The following is a 16,573-nucleotide window of genomic DNA, read 5'->3' as shown; positions in this document are numbered from 1 at the left end:
TCTCTTATTACAGTCTTTGGTTTAAAATCTAATTGGTCTGATATGAGGATTGCCACCCCAGCTTTCTTTTGGTGTCCATTAGCATGGTAAATGGTTTTCCACCCCCTCACTTTCAATCTGGGGGTGTCTTTGGGTCTAAAATGAGTCTCTTGCAAACAGCATATCGATGGGTCTTGTTTTTTAATCCAGGCTGATAGCCTGTGTTTTTTGATTGGGGCATTTAGCCCATTTACATTCAGGGTAACTATTGAAAGATATGAATTTAGGGCCATTGTATTGCCTGTAAGGTGACTGTTACTGTATATGGTCTGTGTTCCTTTCTGGTCTATGTTGCTCTTAGGCTCTCTCTTTGCTTAGAGGACCCCTTTCAATATTTCTTGTAGGGCTGTTTTTTTGTTTGCAAATTCCTTTAGTTTTTGTTTGTCCTGGAAGCTTTTTATCTCTCCTTCTATTTTCAATGACAGCCTAGCTGGATATAGTATTCTTGGCTGCATATTTTTCTCATTTAGTGCTCTGAAGGTATCCTGCCAGTCCTTTCTGGCCTGCCAGGTCTCTGTGGATAGGTCTGTTGCCAATCTAATGTTTCTACCATTGTAGGTTACATATCTCTTCTCCCGAGCTGCTTTCAGGATTTTCTCTTTGTCTCTGAGACTCGTAAGTTTTACTATTAGATGTCGGGGTGTTGACCTATTTTTATTGATTTTGAGAGGGGTTCTCTGTGCTTCCTGGAATTTGATACCTGTTTCCTTCCCCAAATTAGGGAAGTTCTCTGCTATAATTTGCTCCAATATACCTTCTGCCCCTCTCTCTCTTACTTCTTCTTCTGGGATCCCAATTATTCTAATGTTGTTTCATCTTATGGTATCGCTTATCTCTCGAATTCTGCCCTTGTGATCCAGTAGTTGTTTATCTCTTTTTCTCAGCTTCTTTATTTTCCATCATTTGGTCTTCTATGTCACTGATTCTTTCTTCTGCCTCATTTATCCTAGCAGTTAGAGCCTCCATTTTTTATTGCACCTCATTAATAGCCTTTTTGATTTCGACTTGGTTAGATTTTAGTTCTTTTATTTCTCCAGAAAGGGTTTTTCTAATAATTTCCATGTTTTTTTCAAGCCCCACTAGTATCTTTAAAATCATCTCTCTGTACTCTAGATCCGACATCTTACTAATGTCCATATTGATTAGGTCCCTGGCAGTCAGTATTGCCTCTTGTTCTTTTTTTTGAGGTGATTTTTTCAGTCTTGTCATTTTGTCCAGAGGAGAAAAGGTGAATGAGAGAACAAACTCCTAACAGGATAACAATGTCCCCAGAAAATATACACTAAACAAATCAGAAAAGACCTGACACCAGGGGAAAAGAAAGGGAAAGAAAGGAAAAAGAAAGAGGAAAAAAAAAAATAGAAAAAAAAAAGAAAGAAAGAAAAAGAAAAAGATAAAAACAAACAAAAACAAAACAAAACAAAAAAACCCAGAATATGATCAAATATGATCAGGCTGGGGCATAGATCAGTTCCTCACACTAGATTTTGGGCATATTTTGGTCTGTTAGGAGAAAGTGCCTCCCAAAATTTTAAAGAAAGAAAAACTTATATATGTACAAAAATAAGGGTAATACGATGGAAGGGATGGTATATGACTGAAAAGATGAAAGTTATAAAAGATTTTATAAAAGGAATTGATAAGAAGTTGGTTGAAAATAGAAAGAAGAGGATTAAAAAAAAAAAAAGAAAAAAGGGAGAGAATGTGATCAGGCAGGAGAGTAGAACAAAGCCATACACTAGAGATTTTAGGGTATATTTTGATCTGTTAGAAGAAACTGTATCTCAAAATTTTAAAGAGAGTACAACATATATATATATATATATATATATATACCCAAAATAAGGGTAACTACTAGGAAGGGATAGAATATGGCTCTTAAAATGAAAAATAAAAAATATTTTTTTAAAAAAGGGATTGATAAGATGTTCGTTGAAAAAGGGAAAAAGAAAAATTAAAAAAAAAAAGAAAAGATAGTTAAAAAAAACTAACTTTGAAAGACTAAAGAATCATGGTAAAAAAGCCATGAATTCTATGTGCAGTATTCCCCTAGCGCTGGAGTTCTGCCGTTCTCATTGATCTGTAAACTTGGTCTTGGCTGGCTGTTCTTGCCAATCTTCTGGGGGAGGGGCCTGTTGCCATGGTTCCCAAATGTCTGCTGGAGGCGGAATTGCCCTGCCCTTGCCAGGTCCAGGCTAAGTAATCTGCTCGGGTTTGCTCTCAGGAGATTTTGTTCCCTGCAAGCTTTTGGTACAGCTTTGGAGGACGAGAGCGAAAATGGCAGCCTCCCAATCTCCACCCCAGAGGAGCCGAGAACTCGGGGCCCTGCTCCTCAGTGAGCCCCAGAGAAACGCAGTCAGTCACTCCCGTCCCCCCAGTCTCTGGCCACACTCCATGCTCACCCGGCCCGTGACCGAGTGTTTCTATCTCTGGCACCCAACTTGGTGTGGAGTCTCCAAACCCAGCAGATTCCTGTGGTGAGCTCCCACGCCGCTCCTCCCAGGGGAGGAAGGGGAGTCTCCCCGGATCTGCCGCTTGTTGGGTCCCTGCTGGAGGAGCAGTGGCCCGACTGTGCCGCGGACCACAGTTTATGGCAACCCCAAGCTGAGAGCCCACTCCTCAGCACTGTCTCTGCAGCCAGTTTCTCTGCTCCAATACCTGGGAGCTCTGCTGCACTCAGGCACCCCCGGTCTTTCTCTGACCCCGAGGGTCCTGAGACCACACTGTCCCAGAGAGGGTTTCACCCCATGCTTAGCCACTGGAGCAATGTCCCTCAGTGGAGTAGACTTCTAAAAGTTCCGATTTTGTGCTCCGCTGCTCTATCACTTGCCAGAAGCAGCAGACGGAGGCCCCCTCCCCCGCCGTCTATCCTCCTGAATATCACCTCAGATTCACTTTGCCACACGTCCTACCTTCCAGAAAGTGGTCGCTTTTCTGTTCAGAGAGTTGTTGCTGTTCTTTTCTTCGATCTCCTGTTGAGTGCGTAGGTGTTCAGAATGGTTTGATCCCTATCCAGCTGAATTCCTGGGACCAGACAAAATCCAGGTCTCCTACACCTCCGCCATCTTGCTCCGCCCCCCAAGAGTCCAATAACGTTAAGTTTTGTTCCAATTCAAGAATAAAGTATTGTTGATCTTAAAAAAAAAAAAAAAGCCAGCTATTTTACCAGTAAAAGGAGTTTATTAGGGCATAGCAGAGGAATTGCAATTCAGGACAAGCAAACTATGACAAATCATAGGCAAGTTCAGAGAACACAGAGGGGCTTGCTTTTGTGGAGGAAAGGAGGAAGTTGGGAGAGGCTCTTTAGAAGAGTTCATGTTGGTGATGGCTTCTCATTGGCTAAGTGTGATGGTTTCTCATTGGATGGGCTATTGTGGGGCAAGGAGAAATTTTTTCTTCCTTCTGCTGAGGTGTGTAAAATTAGCTTCTTCCCACTGGGCAATGCCAAGTATGCTTTTTATAGGGAGTGGTAGTGTGTGAGGGTTTCCTGAAGGGTTCCCTGACTCCGTTTTATTTTTTATTTTATTTTTTATTTTTTTCAATTTAAACTGTTATTACTTATTTTGCCTATACCTTTTTTTTAAAATTATGTTCAGTTAACCAGCATATAGTACATCATAAGTTTTTGATGTAGTGTTCAACGACTCATTAGTTGCGTGTAACAGCCAGTGCTCATTTAAATGAGGGTTTCCTTATTTTCACAGTATTGATATCAAATGAGATTTCTTCAGCAATGATATCTAAAAGGAAATTTAATAGTTCTCTTTGATCCCTCTGGGACTAGTTCTGGAAAGTCATTGGAATAGTAACTAACCATTAGATCATAAAATCAGGATTATGGGATTTGTGGGTTCTATTACTATTCATATCTATCTGTAAATTGTTTAACCAGCTTTTAAATACATATTGGGTACACAATATAGTACCAGTGCTATGGAAGATATAAAATAAAGGAAAGAAAAATTATAATTGACTTAAAGGAGTTAAAGTCTAGGAGGAAATATAAGATATTCCTAGAGCACAACATTGAATTTGCAATAATTTGTTCAGTATTGTATGTTAAGTGCAGAGAAAATTCAAAGTGAGAGTCAAGGTGATCTCCAAGAAGTCAGAGATTTTAAATCTCTTTTGTTCAGAATATTGTTTCTCTGATTACCACAAAAATACATGCTTATTGAACAAAATTTGAAAAAGAACTTGACTATAAACATTTACCCAAAATAACTAGTTTACCTCTATGAATTCATCTAACAATTTTCCTTTTACCTATAGCCATTTTCTACCTGGAACAGTTTTCCCAGCTCTGTTCACCTGGCTAATTTTTACTCATCCTTCAGGCCTTATTTTAAATGACACTTGCCCTCAAAAAAGTTTTCAAACTTCTTATATTATTTTAGGTCCTCATACTAATATTCTTCTGTTTAGTATCTGGGCTTCCTCTACATGCATGAAATGTTTATGCTCCTGGACTCTGTAGTGGATGCTGGGAATACAGTGATAAACAGAATAAACAGGATTTCTACCACAATGGAGTTGGCTATTATAATGGAGACAGATAAGAAACAAGCAAACAAAAATGAATATATATAACATTTTGTTCCAATTACATGTAAATTTACTTTTCTCATTAGACCATCAACTCCATACAGTAAGGACTATATAACTTTAAAGAAGTTAGATAGTAAATAAATGTGTGTGTGTGTGTCTGTGTTTGAAATTAATGATTACTGAAGGAATGAACGACTAAGTTAATATTTCTGTGCATTTTTTCTTATCAATCATGTACATAAACAATTTTCATATATATTCAAAATTGTATTCTTCTTATTAAATACATACTATACATTTTTCACTTAACATTATATCTTGAACATATTCCTATGTGAGTAAATATTTTAATGGTTGCATAATATTTCATTATAAGAATGTACCTGGATGATTATATAACCCTCCCCTATTGAGATTCTTATTTTCACTCTTTTCCTGACTCAGAACCACACATTCATTTAGATTGTTTCCAGTAGTTTACTGTTACAAATTTTGTACTGATGAACACTTTTATGTATAAATCATTATATCTTTGATTATATTTACTCAGAAATATTTGAATCGCTGGACAGAGGTTATCTTTTTTAAGGCTTTTGTATAAATCGCCAAGTTGTATTACAGAAAGGTAAATTATACTTCATTGAGGGATAACTTAGGTAATTTCATTAGCTTTTGAAACTAGCAATGGATATGACCTAATCAAAAGGATGCTGGCTGGCAGGAGCAAGGGCACAGAAGTGAGAAGTAGTAACAATTAAAGAGACAAGAAATATGTGTGTTATGTTGTGTAGTGAAGAGGGATGGAGTTGGAAATCTTGGGACAGGTGAATGCTAGATGAGAAGTTTTCAAACTTTTAAAAATATGTTGTTGGAGCTACTGTAAGATCTTGCAAAGGAGAAGGATAACATCGTCTCTGGGGTTAAATGTATCTTAACTCAAATTAATAACTTGGAGACTTTAAGCACTTGTTTCACTAACTCTTAAATTTAAATTGTATTTCATTCACCTTTCAAATGGCTTTAGGAGTCTGGATACCTTTCTGGTTCTCCATGCTATCCCACTACAACTGTGGGAAATTTGTGAGAGCTATTCTGTCTTCTCTACTCAGATCCCTCTCTGAACATTTTTACATAGCTTTTCTTTTCTTTTCTTTTCTTTTCTTTTCTTTTCTTTTCTTTTCTTTTCTTCTCTTCTCTTCTCTTGGTTAAATTTATATTTATTAATAGCATGCATGATTTTGTGAAAAACAAGTATGAACCCTGGTCATTCTGACTCCCAAGGTCAAGTGCGTTCTGAGGACAACTGCCTGAAGATCTGTCTCTTAAACTCCACTGTGTGATGGACACTGGTGGCATGTAATCTGACCCTTCCCTCTCAAAGGGGAACAGACTGGGGTTAACACGCTGGGATTCTGCTTGATGACTTTCACATGGAGCTCCTAGGACATGGGTCACAGCTCCCACAGAGCTTCCTGCGGGAACTCAAACATGGACCTGATGGCATCCTTCTCCATCTTGTGCTCTTGCTGCTTGTACCAGGACCACTTTTTCAGAAGCAGAGCTCTTCTCTGGCTCTTCTCAAAAGGGAGCTCTACCTGAGGCTGCTGTCTTACTTTATCTAAGAACCTCACTGGGATAATAAAATCTTCAGTGGAAATTAGCTCTTGGCCAGCCTTTTTCAGCCAATAGATCTTCTTTTTCAAGTGATACTTCACTGCTTAGTCTTTTTTAGGACTTACCTTCTTCTTTTGCAGAGTTTCTGATCTCATGGGAATGAGTTCCCAGAAGGTCAACAATGAACCTCACTAGGTGGGTGTTCCTGATCAGTGCCTGTTAAGTTCCCAGAGTGACCATAGGCCCTCTGGCGGTTGATGGGTGCAGAGGTCCTGACCTAGCATTTCATTAAGGAGAGTTTGAAATGTTTTTAGTTTGTGCCCATGAAGATGAAGAATCAGCCTCACTGGTCCAGATATTTCTCTAATCTTATCTGATAGACTATATGATAAAATATATAGGGAAATGTAAGGCATAATAATTCGGGGAAATGGAAACATACATTGTTTTAATATTTCCAAAATATTGTCTCTGTTACATTATTATTAGATATGGCATTTAAGAAGTTTATCATGGCCAGAAGAAGGGAAGTAATAAAGATTAGAGCAGAAATAAATGATATAGAAACAAACAAACAAACAAACAAACAAACAAAACAGTAGAACAGATCAATAAAACTCAGAGCTGGTTCTTTGAGATAATTAATAAAATTGATAAACCCCTAGCCAGACTTATCAAAAAGAAAAGAGAAAGGTCCCAAATAAATAAAATCATGAATGAAAGAGGAGAAATCACAACCAATGCCGTAGAAATACAAATAATCATAAGAGAATATTATGAAAAACTATGTGCCAACAAACTGGGCAATCTGGAAGAAATGGACAAACTCCTAGAAACATACAGACTACTAAAACTGAAACGGGAAGAATTAGAAAGTTTGAACAGACCCATAATCAGCAAAGAAATTGAATCAGTAATCAAAAATTTCCCAAGAAACAAAAGTCCAGGGCCAGATGGTTTTTAGGGGAATTCTACCAGACATTTAAAGAAGAGTTAATACCTATCCTTTTGAAACTATTCCAAAAAAATAGAAATGGAACAAAAACTCCCAAACTTCTATGAGGCCAGCATTACCTTGATTCCAAAACCAGACAAAGACCCCACCAGAAAGTAGAATTACAGACCAATATCCCTGATGAACATGGATGCAAAAATTCTCAAAATACTAGCAAATCGAATTCAACAGTACATTAAAAGAATTATTCACCATGATCAAGTGGGATTTATTCCTGGGCTGCAGGTCTGGTTCAATATTCACAAATCAGTCAACGTGATACACCACATTAACAAAAGAAAGGATAAGAATCTTATGATCCTCTCAATAGATGCAGAAAAAGCATTTGACAAAATGCAGCATCCATTCTTTTTTTTAAAAATTTTTTATTATGTTATGTTAATCACCATACATTACATCATTAGTTTTTAAAATTATGTTATGTTAATCACCTACATTACATCATTAGTTTTTGATGTAGTGTTCCATTATTCATTGGTTGCGTATAATACCCAGTGCTCCATTCAATATGTGCCCTCTTTAATACCCATCACCAGGCTAACCTATCCCCCAACCCCCCTCCCCTCTAGAACCCTCAGTTTGTTTTTCAGAGTCCATAGTGTCTCATGGTTCGTCTCCCCCTCCGATTTACCCCCTTTCATTTTTCCCTTCCTACTATCTTTTTTTTTTTTTTTAACATATAATGTATTATTTGTTTCAGAGGTACAGGTCCATGATTCAACAGTCTTACACAATTCACAGCGCTCACCATAGCACATACCCTCCCCAATGTCTATCATCCAGCCACCCCATCCCTCCCACCCCTCACCACTCCAGCAACCCTCAGTTTCCTGAGATTAAGAATTCCTCATATCAGTGAGGTCATATGATACATGTCTTTCTCTGATTGACTTATTTTGCTTAGTATAATACCCTCTAGTTCCATCCATGTTGTTGCAAATGGCAAGATTTCGTGTTTTTTGATGGCTGCATAATATTCCATTGTATATATATACCACATCTTCTTTATCCATTCATCTGTTGACGGACCTCTTGGCTCTTTCCATAGTTTGGCTATTGTGGACATTGCTGCTATAAACATTGGGGTGCACATACCCCTTTGGATCACTACATTTGTATCTTTGGGGTAAATACCCAGTAATGCAATTGCTGGGTCATAGGGTGGCTCTACTTTCAACTTTTTGAGGGACCTCCATACTATTTTCCAGAGTGGCTGTACCAGCTTAATGCAGCATCCATTCTTGATGAAAACCCTCAATGAAGTAGGGATAGATGGAACATACTTCAACATCATAAAGGCCATATACAAAAGACCCATAGCTAATATCATCCTCAATGGGGAAAAACTGAGAGCTTTTCCTCTACAGTCAGGAACAGACAGGATGTCCACTGTCACAATTACTATTTAACATAGTACTGGAAGTCTTGCCTCAGCAATCAGACAACAAAAAGAAATAAAAGGCATTCAAATTAGCAAGGGAGAAGTTAAACTTCCACTATTTGCAGACATGATACTCTATATAGAAAACCTGAAGGACTCCACCCAAAAGTTGCTAGAACTCATACACAAATTCAGCAAAATCTCAGGATATAAAATCATGTACAGAAATCTGTCATATTTCTCTACACCAATAATGAAGCAGCAGAAAAAGAAATCAAGGAATTGATTCCATTTACAGTTGCACCAAAAACCATAGGATACCTAGGAATGAACCTAAACAAAGAGGTAAAAGATCTGTTCTATGAAAACTGTAGAACACTTATGAAGGAAATTGAGGAAGACACAAAGAGATGGAAGGACATTCCATGCTCATGGATTGGAAGAACAAACATTATTGAAATGTCTATACTACCCAAAGCAATCTACACATTTAATGAAATCCCTGTCAAAATACCACCAGCATTTTTCACAGAGCTAGAACAAATAATCCTAAAATTTGTATGGAACCACAAAAGACCCCGAATAGTCAGAGCAATCCTGAAAAAGAAAAGCAAAGTGGGAGGCATCATAATTCTGGACTTCAAGCTATATTACAGAGCTGAAGTTATCAAGACATTATGGTACTGGCACAAAAACAGATGCATAGATCAATGGAACAGAATACAGAATCTAGAAATGGCCCCTCAACTCTATGGTCAACTAATCTTCAACAAATCAAGAAAGAATATCCAATGGAAAAAGGACAGTCTCTTCAAAAAGTGGTGTTGGGAAAATTGGACAGCCACATGTAGAAGAATGAAACTGGACCATTTTCTTACACAAACACAAAGATAAACTCTAAATGGATGAAATACTTAAATGTGAGAGAGGAAATCATCAAAATCCTAGAGGAGAAAACAGACAGCAACCTCTTTGACTGTGGCCATAGCAACTTCTTACTAGACATGTCTCTGGATGAAAGGAGATCAAAAGCAAAAATGAACTATTGGGACTTCATCAAGATAACAATGTTATCTGCTCAGTGAAAGAAGCAATCAACAAATCTAAAAGGCAGCCTAGGGAATAGGAAAAGATATTTGCAAAAATGACATATCTGAAAGAGGGTTAGTATCCAAAATCTATAAAGAACTTATCCAACCACCATCCAAAAAACAAATAATCCAATCAATAAATGGGCAGAAGTCATGAACAGACATTTTTCCAAAGAAGACATCCAGGTGGCTAATAGACACATGAAAAGATGCTCAACATCACTCATCATCAGGGACATATAAATCAAAACCTCAATGAGATACCACTTCACACCTGTTGGAATGGCTAAAATTAACAGCACAGGGAAGAACAGATGTTGGCGAGGATGTGGAGAAAGTGGAATCCTTTTGCACTGTTTGTGGGAATGCAAACTGGTGCAGCCACTCTGGAAAACAGTATGGAGGTTCATCAAAAAGTTAAAAATAGAACTACGCTATGATCCAGCAATTGCACTACTAGGTGTTTACCCAAAGGATACAAAAATACAGATTCAAAGGGATACATGCGCCCCAATGTTCATAGCACCATTATCAACAATAGCCAAACTATAGAAAGAGCCCAAATATCCATCGACTGATGAATGGATAAAGATGTGGTATATATACACAATAGAATATTACTCAGCCATCAAAAAGAATGAAATTTTGCCATTTACAGCAATGTGTATGGAGCTAGATGGTATTATGCTAAGTGAAATAGTCAGAAAAAGACAAATACCATATGATTTCATTCATATGTGAAATTTAAGAAACAATACAGATGAATATATGGGAGGGGGGAAAGAGAGAGAAGGAAACAAACCATAAGAGACTCCTAAAGATAGAGAATGAATTGAGGGTTGAGGGAGAGAAGTGGGTGGGGGATGGGCTAGATGGGTGATGGATATTAAGTAGGACACTTGTGTTGAGCACTGGGTGTTGTATGTGAGTGATGAATCGCTGAATTCTACTCCTGAAACCAGTATTGCGCTATATATTAACTAACTAGAATTTAAATAAAAATTTGAAGAAGAAAAAAAAGTTTATCGTGGCACTAAACTCAAGGTGAGCTGAGAGTGTAGAGAGCCTAGATGCAGACCACATACACTGTGCTTACCTACAGCTAAACGTTTAATTAGAGTATGAAATACTTCATGTAGGAAAGTTCTCAAAAATTCAATATAACTTGTAATTTCTCTGGCAAAAAACAACTCAAAATATATTTTTTACTGATAGTTGGCCTGAAGTATCTTTACATATAAAAGATTAATTTTTTCTCTGAACACAAATTTCTAGAGCCCTCTATTAATCATCATAAACTTTCTCCTAGAGTTCAATAATCCTTTTAGAAAGAAGAGAGAAAATGGTTATTTTCCCTCTATAGAATATAGATGAATCTTTGGTATAAATCATGTGTATTTATATTGAATAACTAGGTGTTTATTAATTCTAAGTGTTCAGCGCAAAGCATTTTTATGTGCACTGTAATTTGTCTTGAAGACTTAGTAGTAGAATTCTACTGTTCTTTTTCTATTTCCAGAGCTGAAACCTTCAGCTATTTGTTCTTTTGTATGAACTTTGTTTCATTATATTTACCCTTAATATTTCAAGACTTTCTCCACAACAGAAAGGCTAGGCAATACACTATAGTATCTGACCCATTGTATCTTGTACACTTGGCCTGAAGATGTATTTAGTTCTAATTACTCTTTCTCCTCATTTGGCTACTATAACACTTACCTCTTTTGGTTCCTTCCTTAACTGCTGGACTGGATGACCACTCTTTATCCTTTTAGTCCCTAAATGTTAATATTCACTTCAATTCTATCCCATGGTTTCAACTATTTTCTACCTAGAGATTTTTCCTGAGCTATAAATCCTATTTAAAAATACTTATGCTATCAACATCTTGGTCTGGATGCACCAAAAGTGCCTCATATTGCAACATATCCCAATGTGAAACTTGTTTCCCCCTAAATTGCCCTGCATGATCATCATGCAACATTATGAAGCTAGAACACTTAGCATTTTCTGTGATCTGCCATTTTCATTACTATTGCTACTGCCCTAATTTAGGACCCATTTTATCTTTACTGAAGTCACAAATAAATTTAGAAAAGACCTTATTTAATATACAAGTTTGATTCACTAAAATAAAACAATAAAGACTGAACACTATAATAAAGGGTTAGAGGTGACATATTATACATTTTAATGAGCAATAATGAGATTTGTAAAATCATTCAATTTTTATTTTTTTAAATATTTTTTAAAGATTTTATTTATTTATTTGACAGAGAGAGAGAGAGCACAAGCAGGGGGAGCAGGAGAGGGAGAAACAGACTCCCTGCTGAACAGGGAACCCCATATGGGGCTCGATCCTGGGACCCCGGGCTCATGACATGAGGTGAAGGCAGACGCTTAACCAACTGAGCCACCTGGGTGCCCCAAATCATTCCATTTTTAATCACTTGATCATTAGAAACTTCTTAGCCTTTCTGTTTCCCTCAGTTTCAGTGTCATGACTACATTTATTTTGCTTTTTTGTAGATAATATTTATACTAAGAGGTCTTTTTCTGTATATGATCCCATGTCAAATTCTGATGTTCTGACTTGTGATTATTGACTTCCACTCTTCCACCACATCAGTGTCAGTGTGATCCTGGTGAGACGGTCTTAAAGTATATTGGAAGAATCCTTCATGTGTCGGCAACCTCTCTTCTCATACAACTGAAGTAGTAAGATTCAAAGCAGAAGCTTCTTTACCTGCTCTGCCATTTGTTTTACTCCTTTTTTGTATTTCTGTTTCTAGCTCTCACTTTCTAGTTATTCTCAACAGTAACAACTTACAGTACAATCAAAATCCATTTTAGCAACAGGAAGAATAGTAATATGTTTTAATATACTAGAATTTCACGTAAAAAGAATTTGAATTTGGGAATGCATTGCTGTATTTCACAGGGCTTTGGTTGTCAACCCAGTTTTCATATGATTATGCCTATGACATTTTAAAATTAAAGTGCTAGTACTCTATTCTAAACAAATTGTTAAATGCCTAAATCACCCCTCTTGTTTCCTTTCTTCTCTGTCTGTTCTTCTACCTTATTATTTCTTTGTTGAAGGGCAGAATGATACACTTCATTTTATTTTCTTTCCAGAGAAGGGGGTCTCAAGATGTCAATACAAACATTGGCAGGTACATTTTGAATAGGCATATAAATATAAAGGAGCCAATATATGTGTCAATGTTGTCCTGAAAAATGGTATTAGTAGGATATACCCAAATCTATGTCTGAGCTTTGTTTCCTCAACTAAAGTTAAACTCCTTGGGATCTCACAATATTTTTGTCTATCCTACCACATGGAATATAGTGTTGTAGAATATAGGAGTTTCATAAATATTTGTTGATACATTATCTAACTTGCCTGGGAGTTTTATAAAATTCTGCATATCTGTAAGAAACAATTTGGTTCTAATTGGGGAGGGGAAGCCCTGAATTTATCTGTTGCTTATCTGTGATTTACATAATTTTATAATTTACTTCACAGTCATTTACTCTAAAAAGTCATTCATTAATGGAGTAATTCTAGTGAGGGAGAAAATTAGAACTTAATCATAAAATAGTGTTATTCATTTATTGGAAATCTAAAGAAGCTAGGTGTAATGGGTTTCAAATCAGTCCTATTCATTAATTTATAGCCACTGTATTATTACCTAGCCCACTGAAAATCTTAAATTTTTATAATTAGGGGTATCTGGGTGGCTCAGTCAGTTAAGCACCTGACTCTTGATTTTGGCTCAGGTCATGGTCTCAGGGTTTTGAGATCAAGTGCCCCAGCCTCCCTCCCTTTCTATCCCCTGGCCCCCACTCTGCCCCGCATGCTCCGTGCTCAGCAGGGAGTCTGCTTGGGATTCTCTCTCTCTCCCCCTGTCCCTCTGCTCCTCCTCCTGTTAGCACGCTTGCTCTCTCTCTAAATAAATAAATAAAATCTTTTAAGAAGTTTATAATTAATTATATAATTCCCTTTCTCATTCTATACTCAAGACCTAATTTGAAGAAAAGAAACATTTATATCATGTTTGTTAGGTTTTTTTTATTACTTAGCTCAGATACCAAGAATACTCAGTTGTATTTTTTTTTTACTTGCAATGAGGAAAAAAACTCATATTTTGGTTGTAGTGATTAACTTTGGTGATTCCAAAGTAATATGGTATATATGTAACAAAAATTAATGTTGTAATCTTTAGGGGGTATAACTGTATGTGTGCCTTAAATCTTAGAACACTTGGTTCGTGACAAAGCAGTATTTTTGGTAGTGATAGAATAAGCATTTCTCATTTCTGGAATTAAATGTGTTCCTGTAAAGCTTCCTGTAAATAAAAAAATATGCTAAATACACTATTGGGGGCCAAATATTTCAGAAAAATGTAGAGTGAAATAGTTTTTGAAATATAACCATTGTCACTTTTCTGAAAAGAAATACCAGACGTTAATTTTGGTGCCTGATGCTTTGTTTTTTGTTTTTGTATTGACATGTAATTTAGTTACAATGAAATTCATTAATCATGGTATATAATTTGATTAATTTTGACAAGTGTATACTATATTACTACCACCACAATCAAGATATGGAACATTCCAGTGGCACCTGGGTGGTTCAGTCAGTTAAGTGTCAGCCTCTTGATTTCAGGGGATTGAGTCCCTTGTTAGGCTCCGTGCTTAGTGCAGAGTCTGCTTGTCCCTCTCCTTCTGTTCCTCTCCCCACTCTCTCTCTCTCTCAAATAAATAAATAAATAAATAAATCTTTAAAAAAAGATCTAGAACATTCCTATCATCTGAAAGAGTTTCCTTATGTACATTTGCAGTCAATCCTCTTCGTACCAGACTCTAAGCATTCTTTGAGGTTTGCTTTCACTGTAGTTCAGCATTTTTTAGATTTTCATATGAAATAGAATCATAGTATACATTTCTTTGGGTCTTGGCTTTATTCATTTAGTATAATGTTTTTGAAATTCACATATTTATTAGTTGTCCATTCTTTTTATTGCCAAGTAGCATTGCTTTTTATGGATAGCATAATTTGGTTTTGTGTGGACATAAATTTTCAACATCCTTGGGTAAATACCAAGGAGCACTATTGCTGGATCATATGGTAAGAACATGGTTACTTTTATAAGAAACTGCCAAACTGTCTTCCAAAGTGTCTGTACCATTTTGCATTCCCACCAGCAATGAATGAAAATTCCTGTTTGTTCCATATCCTTCTCAGCATTTGGTGTTGTCAGTCTTTTGGATTTGGGCCATTCAGTAGGTATGTAGTGGTTTCTCATTTCTTTATTTTAATGAAATCAGCTTATTCTTTTTCATGGACTATACCTTGGTGTGTGTGCATGTGTGTGTGTGTGTTTTTTTTTTTAAGTCACCATCAAAACCTAGGTTATTTAGAATTTCTCCTATGTTATCTTCTAGGAGTTTTATAGTTTTGTGTTTTACATTTAGGTCTTTGATCCATTTTGAGTTAATTTTTGTGAAGGGTATAAAGTTTGCATTGAGATTCATTTTTTTTTGCATGTTGATATCCAGTTGTTCCAGCACCGTCTGTTGAAGAGACTACCTTTGCCCCACTCTGTTGCATTTGCTCCTGTATCAAGGATCAGTTGACTATATTTATGTCTGTTCTTCCATGGATACTATACTGTCTTCTTTACTGTAACTTTATAGTGATTCTTAAAGCTGGGTAATATCAGTCCTCCAACTTTGTTCGTCTCTTTCAATATTGTGTTAATTATTCTGGGTCTTTTGCTTTTCTATCTAAACTGTAGAATCAGTTTGTTGATATCCACAAGATAGTTTGATGGAATTTTGATTTGAATTATGTTAAATCTGTAGATCAAGTTAGGAAGAACTGACATCTTGATCATATTGAGTCTTCCTGTCCATGAACATAGAATATTTCTCTTTTATTTAGTTTTTCTTCAATTTTTTTCATCAGAGTTTTGCATTTTTTCTCATATAGGTCTTGTACATATTTTACTAGATTGTTATATCTGAGTATTTCATTTGGGGGGATGCTAATGTAAATGGTATATGTGATTTTACTTTCAAAATCCACTGTTTATTGCTGGTATACAGGAAAGCAGTTAACTTTTATATATTAACCTTGTATCCTGCAACCTTGCCATAATCATTATCAGTTCTAGAAGTTTTTTGTGAGTTCTTTTGGATTTTCCACATAGATAATCATGCCATTTTCAAACAAGGGCAGTTTTGATTCTTTCTTCTTAATCTATGTACCTTTTATTTCCTTTTCTTGCCTATTTGCATTAGCAAGGACTTCTAGTATGATGTTGAAAAGCAGTGATATGAAGGTCATTCTTGCCTTGTTTATTATCTTAGTGGGCAAATTTTGAGTTTCTCACCATTAAGTGTGTTAGCTGTAGGTTTTTTGTAACTATTCCTTATCAAGCTGAGGAAGTTTTCCTCCATCTCTCGTTTTTTAGAGTTTTTATCATTAGTGGAAGTTGGATTTTATTAAATGTTTTTTCTGCATCTATTGATACACTCATTTTTCTTCGTTAGCCTATTAATGTGATGGATCACATTAGTTGATTTTTGAATGTTGAACTGGCCTTGCCTGGGATAAATCCCGCTTGGTTATGGTGTATAATTCTTTTTATACTTTTTTGCATTTGATTTGCTAATATTTTGTTGAGGATTTTTGTAACTATGTTCATGACATTATTGGTCTTTAGTTTTTTTGTTCTGTTTTTGTCTGGTTTTGGTGTCAGAACAATGCTGGTCTCATAGAATGAGTTAGATGTATTCTCTCTTCTTCTGTCTTCTAAAAGAAATTGTAGAAAATTAGTATGATTTCTTCCTAAATATTTGGGAGAATTCACCAAT

General features: G+C 36.2%; 1 protein-coding gene across 13 annotated transcripts in view; it reads left to right on the top strand.

Moving 5' to 3' along the window:
* The window catches only part of ANKS1B (ankyrin repeat and sterile alpha motif domain containing 1B), a 1,095,895-nt gene that overhangs the window by 321,376 nt on the left and 757,946 nt on the right, over window positions 1–16,573 (top strand). The gene's annotated exons all lie outside the window — the stretch shown is intronic.

Source organism: Phoca vitulina, unplaced genomic scaffold (genome assembly GCF_004348235.1).
Source record: "Phoca vitulina isolate PV1807 unplaced genomic scaffold, GSC_HSeal_1.0 scaffold19, whole genome shotgun sequence".
NCBI classification, from domain to species: Eukaryota; Metazoa; Chordata; class Mammalia; order Carnivora; family Phocidae; genus Phoca; species Phoca vitulina.
This window is presented reverse-complemented; position numbering and strand designations above follow the sequence as displayed.